We start from the raw sequence: 10,525 nt of genomic DNA on the forward strand, positions 1-10,525 counted from the left end.
ACTCACCATTGCCATTCCTTCAGATTACACTATCATTAGGACCGACAGAACGAAATCAGTGGGTGGGGGAGTAGCCATTATTGCTAAAATTGAGTTCAAAATAAGAGCGTGCCCGATTGACAACCTAGACGGGTATGAAATCCTACTAGCCAAACTAGCTACCTACCATAAAACCACTATTAACCTAGTAACTATTTACAGAGCGCCCAACACTAATTCACAGCCTGAATTAGATATACCCCTATTATTAACACCATTCATCAAACCGAAAACAAAGTGCATAATCCTTGGTGACCTGAATCTTGGATTCAACGATGCCAAAGATCATAAAGCAGAAGCACTTCATAGTGCACTGAAAGACATGTCCTTCACACAACTCGTGAACGCAACCACCCATGCGAAAGGGAGAACGTTAGATTGGATACTATCGCTTAATACCTATAGATTCCATTAACACACTGTCCTGGTCTGACCATCATGGTGTAAACTTCTCTATTGCATGTAACGAACCAGACTCGATCAAACCCACCACAGCGGAACTAGAAATATCCGCAAAACGCTCTGCAGAAAACCATAACCCAATGTTAATAAATGCCCTCAATGACAAAAGTATCAATAATGAGAACCCCTGTGCCTTGGCAGACTTCTATCATAAATACCTTACTAATATAATAGACACCTTAGCTCCAAGTATCACTAAAACTAGAAGCAAGGACAAACAATTGTCTTTTTGGTTTAACGATGACTTAGCTTCACTTAGACAAAAAAAAAGGTTGCTCGAACACCACCTTAATAAAACACACACGTCAGAAGCCGCTGAAGCATTCAACTCGATTAATAAAATTTACAAAGCAGCTATCATTGCATACAAAGCAGATGCGTTTAATACCAGAATTAGTAACGCATCCTCAGACTCAAAAGAGTTATTCTCCATTCTCAAAGAGTTGGAAAACCCTATCCCAGTCATCAATCCGGTTCAACCGAGTAAAGAATGATGCACCACTATTCAAGATGCCGTTGCCACCAAAATCAATCTTCTACAAAATAAAATCATCTCTAAAAGAAACTTACTAGCGGATAAACATACTACCTCGAACCCATTCACTAAGCCCATAGGAGACCACCCTCCTATGTTCAATTTCGCCCCAGTTTCCCAAGAAGTAGATCTGAATACAATAGCTAAACTAAAAGTTTCTAACTGCAAAGGAGACAACTTCCCAGCACATCTTGTCAAAACGTGTGCCCCCACCCTCACCCCTATCACCACTAACTTCATGAATTCCTCCTTCAACTCTAACTTACTCCCAGCTAGCATTAAAGAAGCGTGGGTCACTCCACTATTAAAAAAACCTACTCTAGATCCACTCACCCCTACCAACTACCAGCCCATAACTACCGTCCCTTTCCTTCTTAAAATCATCGACAAATTAGCTTATAATCAAATACAAACCCACCTCGAACAAAATAATCTACTAGGGGCTAGACAATCCGGGTTTAGGCCCAACCACAGTACTGAAACGGCGCTTATGGATCTGAAAAGCCAAATAAATACCACCAGAGACACCGAAAAAATGGCTACATTACTGTTGCTGGATTTATCTGGAGCATTCGACCTTGTAGACCATGACAAACTTTGCAAAACTCTAAAAAAAGACTTTAATTTCTCTAACAACGCCACTCTCTGGATCAAATCCTTTTTAGCAGATCGAACATCCAAAGTCGCCATTGGAAACTATGCTGCTGATGCTATACCGGTCCCCATAGGAGTTCCCCAGGGATCTTGCCTCTCTCCCACCCTCTACAATGCCTACACCAAACTCCTATTCTCAGCACTAGACGATATGGGTGTCATCTACACAAACTTTGCAGATGACATCCAGATCCTCATCCCTATCACAGGGGCCTACACCCAAGACACCCAGACCATTAATAAAGTCTATGTTATCATTCAAAACTGGATGGGATTGAACAGTCTCTGCCTCAATGACGAGAAAACTGAGGGTCTCATCGTAGGTTCTCAAAACAGAATAAGTACCCTCCACCCAAACTATTCACATGTCAACATAGATGGGACCCGGATCCCAGTACTCAAGCAAGTCAAAACTCTTGGTGTATATACAGACGCCAATCTCACAATGAATAAACATATATCAGCCCTCGCCTCCTCGCCAGCTTACACTGCCAAACTCATCACTCTCAGTTGCCAGTTCCTCACGCATACTAACTGCATCACTCGGGCCAGAGCACTGATTCTAACAAACTAGATTACTGTAACGCCCTTCTACTAGGAACTTCCAAAGTAAATATCAGCAAACTACAACTTATCCAGAACAAAGCCCTTAGGGCGGCTCTAGGCATAAAGAAATCCAACCACATTTCCAATATTAGGCGAGAAAACCACTGGCCACCCATTGAAGCCAGAATTATTTTCAAAACATTATATGTTGTACAAAAATGCATTATGAATAAAGCCCCAAGCTACCTCAACAATAGTATCAAGGAAAAAACTTCATGCGGAACCCTCAGTCCAATAATCTGGCGCTCTTGGAAATACCGAAACACAAATATAAGAGAACTGGTGGAAGCAGCTTTAGAGTCCTAGCCCCAACTCTTTGGAATGCACTACCACTCAGTATCAAAAAGGAGAGTGCCTTATTAGGTTTCAAAAAAGCCCTGAAAACCTGGTTGTTCAATAAATACTGACGTCTGAGCACCAGAACTCACTCGACTGATTCAACTGCAACCTTGAAGGATGCTGCTATCATCTATATGTACGTCTCAGCATCCTACAATGTCTGTATTAATAGCCCCTATTCTGATTCGCTATCATTGTCATTCATCGATATGTAACAATGTACAAGAAATGTTTATAAGCTGTCTGTAACCTCACCATGATGCCCTAGGGTCTGGACGAGTAACAAATGTAATAAATAAATAAATAAATAAAAATATCGAGGAGAAGAACATAATTTGAAAAAGTCAAGGTGGATTTTGCGCTGTCTTTTCAACAATCGGCCATGCTTCAATTGTTAATACAACCGGGACATATATTCCGCAATGTATCCCTCTATGTGATTTATAAAGTTTAAACCTCTCTGGGGAGTAATCTAACACTTTATAAAGGAGTCACAAGCAGTGTACAGGGGAAACAGAGAAGCTAGGATGGGTAGGGGGTAAAGATGAAGAAGGAACTGCAGAAGAGGAGAAATATGGTTAAATGGTGCGATCAGCGATTGGCAAAATGTTTTTGGAAGAGTAGGGTCTCCAGCCCCTTCCTGAAGTGTAGGATGGAGTTGATCAGTCGTATCTGCATTGTTGACATGTTGGAGGGACAGGGTGCAGAAGCATCTAAGATGTATTTGAACATGGAGAGGGAAATTGCTTCCCAGATGAAAAGCAATAATTCAGGCAATGGTCGGGAGCATATTTTCCTATGGAAGAGAGATCGTTGGATGGGAAACTAACTTGAACAATATAGCAACATTCGAATGAAAGAGGTGGAAGACCATTCTCTGGGCCCCCAGACAGTTGCTGATTGTTCTGTTCGAGACAGACCTGGGGTATGCGCTGACAATTGACAGAATCAACAAGGCCCAAGTCATGTATGCCACATAAAGAAGCCTCATTGCAAGTTTGACTGTGCTGTAGCAAAGTGGTGGTAATTCCGTTACTGCCACCTTTTCTGCAGTAGCAGAATTATCACCACTTTTAATGAACCACTGAATTCCTAGTTTGACTTTGAAGTGAAGGATTTACTTCCAGTTTGGTGCTGGAAGTAAATCCTCAACTCATGGGCAAATATCAGTAAATTGAGCATGTAGAATTACTGCTTGCTGCAAATCTGCCAAAAATCCCCATGGACTCCAAAGATCTGAATTTACACGGCCATGTCACTACATGTAATCCCGTGGTAATGCCAAGTGGCAGTAACAGTAAATTAATTTGTCCGTAAATGAGCAAATTTGCTGCCAATTTACAGTCAAAGTCATAATGAGTCTGTTTTGGCTTGGAGATGTTTACCACCAAACTCATAATGAGGCCCAAAGAGTCATGGGTCAGAACTTGTCGATTTAGCAAGGAGATGGTTATTCATTCACCGCAGAATAGGAGACGTATTAGAAAGACCATTCAATGAATGCCCATAATGGACTATGCATAACATCAGAATGCCAAAGGATACACTCCAGTGATCAGTCCAACGAGCATTGTAAGTCCAAAGAGTGAAGGGACAGTGACAAACTATTGATCAACTACAAAATGTACCAGACTTGAAGATACTCTATGTAGGAAATCCAGTGCAGCCTTGTTGATGCAATTTAAAGCCTGAGGGAAGAAGATCGTTCTTTAAAGCCATAGTGAATATGATTGAGGTAAACGCTGTGAAAGACAGATGGGATCACCCATGAGCCAGCATGTAGAACATGCAAAGAACAAAAAGACGATTCTCATCCCATTATCCTTTTCTGACTGGCTTGCGATTCCCTGCAGTTGAGCAGTGAGGGACTTAACATGCAAAATACTTACGATAAGCAATCAAAAAACATGACAACTAAAGCAATGTCTGACTAGCAGCCAGGTAGGTGAAAACTAAAAAGAAGAGAAGGAGCCTGATCACGACTTTGGTATTAGCCCTACCGCCGAACTCCCCGGCGCTAATAGCGCCGGATCACAAGTTTGGCGGTAATGTAATTCCCCATTCCCCATTGAGCCCATTCGGTAATGCCCCATTCCCCATTGGGCTGGGGAGAAATCCGCCGAAGTCCTGATTTGGCAGACCCTTAAATCCGGCGGTAATAACACGACCGCCGGATTTAAGGGTTACCGCCAAAGTCGTGATGAGGCCCAAGGTCTTTGGTCTATTTCAGCGTGGACGAAGGATCTCAGAATGCGAAAATAGAGCAGGATCCCGGCATGAGCATTAGACTAGTACTTAAGAAGAATTAGAAGGAAACACCAACGGAAAAGGGTGAAATGAGTACAAACTTTTTCTTCTTTCCTTGTTTGTCAAACATTCCCACAGATTTGAAGTTTTCATATTCACATATTCATAATTTTATTGTGAATATAGTTCAGCACATGAAAGCTCTTTTGTCCAAAAATGTTTTAAATGAACAAAGAAAGACAGCGAGATGCGAATAGAGAGGGGAGCAGAAAGGTGATGGGCAGGCTTTATGTAAGGGAGGTTCAGGGGTTTCATGTAATAATGTCGCCCCAAAAATCTCGCCATGCAAAAATCTCACCGAAAAATGGCCATTTTTTGTGGCGACATTATTGCATGGAACATGCGGGGGACACCCCCGCAACCCCCAAACTTTTTTTTTTTGCCCCTGTACCCATATATATGGTCACCCAAATAATATCGCCACAACATTTTCCCGGCGATATTATTTATGGCGACCATATATATGGCGATATTATTACCTGATACCGGTTCTCAGGTGGGTATCGCCGGTGTAGTTTCCAAGAGCCGCTATCAAGCCCCCTTCCCCAAACATTCTGCAGGTAGATGTAAATAATAATACAACCCGCCCCAGAAATGGAGGGCTGAAAGTACTTACAATATCCTATCACGCAAGCTTGCTCTGTGATGGGCGTGCAGTGACTGGCATGGTGCCGTACACAGTGACGTTCAGGCCAATGTCCAATCGAGGCATGCCAGACCCAATTGGATGCCCAGAGAAGTTCACTTTGAAAAGGATGTTACCTTGCCAAGTTTCCCAGAGTGCACAGAAACTGTGGATATATTACATATTAAGATGAGGCAAAAATGTGAGCCATAGAAACAGTCAACATGTCTGAGGGGATTTGGGAAAATTGTATGTGTTGAGCAATAAACCTCAGGTTATATGGTTTTACGAGGCATCAAGATCCATAGAAGTTTCAACTTGCTGGATATGACATGATATGGCATTTATAAGGTGCCTGTACACAAGTGTTTCTAGGCGCAACAAGACAAGGAAGAGGAAACGGGAGGACAAAATAACAGTCTTACTAGGCCTTGTGTAAGTCAGATCGCGCAGGTGCAGGGATGGGGAAGGGGATTCGCTTGGATGTTTACTTTCCTATTGCCAGGTTTACCAGGGTGCTGGCCTAAGCAGGCCAAAAATAACAGACTTGTCACTTTGAAAAATTGAGTAAAATATTTGGGCCCTAAGAACACTCAAAATGGATGCAGATTTGGGTGGTTTCCTATCCCCTGAGTTATGTTAATTCATTCAGGGCACTGTTTTTATTGAAGGGGGAGAATGTAGAATATTATGACAACTTGGCAAAATGTTTTACCTCTGGATCTCAGACTGTCTCAAACAATGGACCTCGTTCCGTGTTTAGTGATATTCCCACAGCAATTCTATGGCAATACGATCAAACTGGCGTATTGTTAGTGCCACAGGTCCGGCAGCATGGCGCTGTTAATCACCATTTTGAAATCCATAAGACTTCATTGAGGATTCTCTGCCGGCAGTAAATCCTTGACTTTTTCATATTTATTAAAGTGGAGGATTTACCTCCAAAAACTTGCTGGCAGTAGATTCTCCACTTCAAGGTCAAACTTGGAATTCACAAATGCAGCGAAAATGACCACCAAGAATGTACTGCACTACCAAACTCGTACTGAGGCCCAGTGGCATTTGTGCGTCATGGTCATCTAAAGAGCCCAGGACACGCGCAGAATAGTACATTCACTTTGACTCCATTTACAATATCGTTGGGATTTCATGAAAAATATGAGGCTAGACATTTTGGGTATTCGAATTTTCGCGCTCACGTAGAGACACTTAAGAGTGAAACCCGAACCAGCTGCTTCATAAACAATGGCAAGGACTGCTCTGATTACTTACCGGTAATCTTCATTACTCCTAGTCCTACTCTTCCTCGTCACAGTACTTACTTCATGAGGCCCCTGCCTCCGACACAGGACCTTCTTCTATTTCTTTAAATTCCTATAACTCCTCCCCCACATCCACGTCACTCAGTTTCATATTACCAAGCCAGAGCATGGGACCTTCCCCGCAGGGAGGGTGAGGAGGGTCGTCAGTACTGTGACGAGGAAGAGTAGGACTAGGAGTAATGAAGATTACCAGTAAGTAATCAGAGGATTACCTCCACGTCCACTCTTCCTCGTCCCAGTACTTACTTCATGAGGTATACCAAAGCAGCAACGGGGAAAAGGTCCCAATGAGAAACAGAGCTAAAAACAGTGCAGCAAACACACCCACAATAACTCTTAATTCACATCCCCACAGATAAAACTCCAACCACGAAGGAACCAACCCCCCGAGTGGGAGAAACTCAACCCATAGCGGTTGATGCAAATCCCTAGACCAGCCAAGGCGGCAGCCATACAAATCTCTTGCAGAGAAAAACCCTCCTTGCATCGGCCCAGGAAGCCGCCAAACCCCTGGCGGACCGCCCCTGATCGTGCGCAGGCACAGGCAGGACAAAAACCATATAGGCACTGGGATCACAACCCGGAACCATCGGAAAATGGAAACCACAGATGCATTTTGCCCAGCCCCAGCCGGACCACAAGCAATCAGAAGACTATCAGATTGGTGGGAAAAAGCAAACCTAGCCAAATACTCCAACACGTCCCGCCGGACATAATGTTAAGCCAAGCCACCTCCTCATGCATTCTCGGATCATGAAAGAAGTCAGGGAGAACCAGATGCTGAAAGGTATGAAAACCGAGATACAATTTAAGGGAGGAACTTCGGACCACACCTCAGCAGCACCGAGTCTGGCAGCACCCTCAGGAAAGGAGGGTGACATAAGAGAGCCCCAATCTCCCCAAGCCTACGGGCAGAAGCGAAGGCAATAAGAAAAGCAGATTTCAGTGTAAGATGTTTGATATCAATCTCGTAAAAGGGCTCAAAAGGAGGCCCTTGAAGGAACCGTAATACAAGACGGAGATCCCAAGGGGGAAGCCCTTTATCAGCACAAGGACGGGAAGAAGAAAAACCCTGGAGCAACTTCCCCACCAACACCTCCCCATCCAAGTGACCATCAGAGTCCCCCAAAAGCAATTTCATGGAGGCCCACTGAGAGCAAAGCCTGGGAAAAAAAAACTTCCAGGCCCCTGTCAAAAGCCCTTCTGGAGGAATCGAAGGATAGCAGAGAGGCCAGAACGCAGGGGAGGGATCCCAGACCGCCCATACCAGCCTCGGAAATGGCCCCAATGCCTGCCGAACACCTTCTGAGTGGAGGGTCTAAGAGCATCCATTATGTACTCAACTACAGGATCTGAGAACCCCTGAGATATCAACCTAGACTGAGCAATAGCCACACTGCCCATTGCATCCAGTGGAATTCCAACCGCAGATCCCCTTGAAGGGGACACGGCCACCTCGGAATCAGCCAAGGTTCCTAGAACCGAAGCTCCAACAGAGAGGGGAGCCAACTCCAGGGGCCAGAACTGAGCTAACAACAACACAGTCACCCTGGACACTCTGATGCGCCAAACCACCCGGGGCAGAAGGGGAATAGGCGGAAAGGCATAAAGGAAAACCCCAAGGCCACTGTACAGAGAGGGCGTCCATTCCCCAATCCCCCCGGCCTGAAACCGAGAGCAGAAGAGGCGAACTTCTGCTGAGGCCGGGGATGCAAACAGGTCTAGGACCGGGGACCCTAATCTGACACAGGTCACCGCAAAGACCTGGGCCAACAGGACCAGTTCCGCCGAGGAGTGAAAACCGGCATCTGAGAAGATCCGCTTGAACATTATCCACCCTTCTGATACGTGAGGCCACCAGAGACACCAGATGAGATTTCTCCCAGGTGCCTATCAGCGCTGCCAGAGCATTCAAGGAACGGCCGGAACCCCTTTTGCAGTTGACATATGCCAAGGCCGTCATATTGTCCGATCGGATCAAAACCGCCGACCGTCCAGCAACTCCTTGTAGTACACCAGAGCTTGGACAATGGCACAACTCTTGCCAATTGGATGATCGCCGGCTCTCCCCAGATCTCACAACCCTTGAGCTGAGAAGACCCCCAATGTAGACCCTTTCTGCTGGCGTCGGTAGTAAGAGAGGCCACAGGAGGATGGACGATGCACACCTCAGCCTGTAGACCTGAAACCCCCCGCCACCACAGCAGGGAGACTCGCAGCGCTGGGGACACCGAAAACACAACTACGAAAGCCGAGACGTCGGAAACCAGTGGGAGAGAGTATAAGACACCAGGGGACATAACTGAAGACGGGCTCAAGGAACCGAAAAAACGCAAGACGCCACGTGCCCCGTAACTTCAGCAACAGGCGAGCCGAGACACACTGCCTTCTGAGAACCCAGCCCAGACCAGCCAGCAAGTGCCCCCCCTGCACAACATCCAGAGTACACTCTCCCCAGACGTCCGGACAAGCAGTGCAGGGTCTTGAGACCCATAAGCAGTTGACACATCCTAGAAGGCATAGGGACCAGGAACACCCGCAAGTAGAAAACTTGACCCTGAACAGGGAGAGGAACGGGCAAGACGGTAACCCACAACAATCGTTTGGAGAGAACGGATCCCATGGCCAACTACTTGGACCGTGAGCTGGGTACCAAAGTCCTAACCATGCAAACCTGGACAGGAGGAGACAGGAACTGCAACTGATACCCCCCTCCGGAAGGAGCCCATTACCCAGGAAGCCGAACCCCACCGGTCCCATACACCTCAGAGAAGATAGAGACGAGGAGCCAGGGAAAACCGCCAGTCACTGCACTTGCACCAGAGGGAAATCACAGGACGTTGAAGCATGCCTGCGCCACAATATAACAGCATGCTTGTCAGCCCACAAAAAGATCCGACTTATCAAAAGGAAGATACAGGACAGCCCAGAAGTCCAGCAGACCAGGGCCCCCCCAGCCGACAGAGGAGCCACCAGGCTGGCGTCAAAAGGGCAGTGTACTGTCACAAAGCAGGGCAAAGCAATCCATCCCGGATAGCAGACATCAAAGGCAACCCCCCACCTGGGGTATTCCTACACTGGAAAATCCCACTGAAGTGACATCCCCCTCCACCGGCACCAAGGGCTCTGAGAACCCCTCTAAGCACAGACATATGCCACCATGTGCCATATCACTTCCCACAAGTCTGAGAGGAGGCGTGAAAGCAACACGTCAGCACCGGAGGACCCAGGCCCTAAAAGAAGCGACACTGGAAACCCTCTGAATGGCCATTACTTCCATGATGCATTTTCTATAATTCCATGCCGGACAAGGGAAAAGAAAATCATCTCCTTTGACCTTCCCTCGTGCAGTTCAGAGGAAGAGGACAGGACAAGGTGTCTGCGTCCATAGCTAGCACAGACCCAAACACACCACTAACTCGCCACATTACTGAGAGGTGGCTTGAGCCCTGTATCCAGTAGCTGGTAGCCCCAAGCTCTAAATCGTTCCAATGCGTCAGTCTAGGAAGGATGAAATGCCGAGTCAGCACCACAGAGACTCGAACCCGAAGTGTAGACTATGCCAGGCCGGTACCCTTCAGGCCGCTTGCAGACACGTCCAAATCTGCGCCGTTTTCACAGGCTGCACGCAAAGAA

This window comes from Ambystoma mexicanum, chromosome 2p, assembly GCF_040938575.1.
Source record: "Ambystoma mexicanum isolate Mex_15411 chromosome 2p, UKY_AmexF1_1, whole genome shotgun sequence".
Taxonomy (NCBI): Eukaryota; Metazoa; Chordata; class Amphibia; order Caudata; family Ambystomatidae; genus Ambystoma; species Ambystoma mexicanum.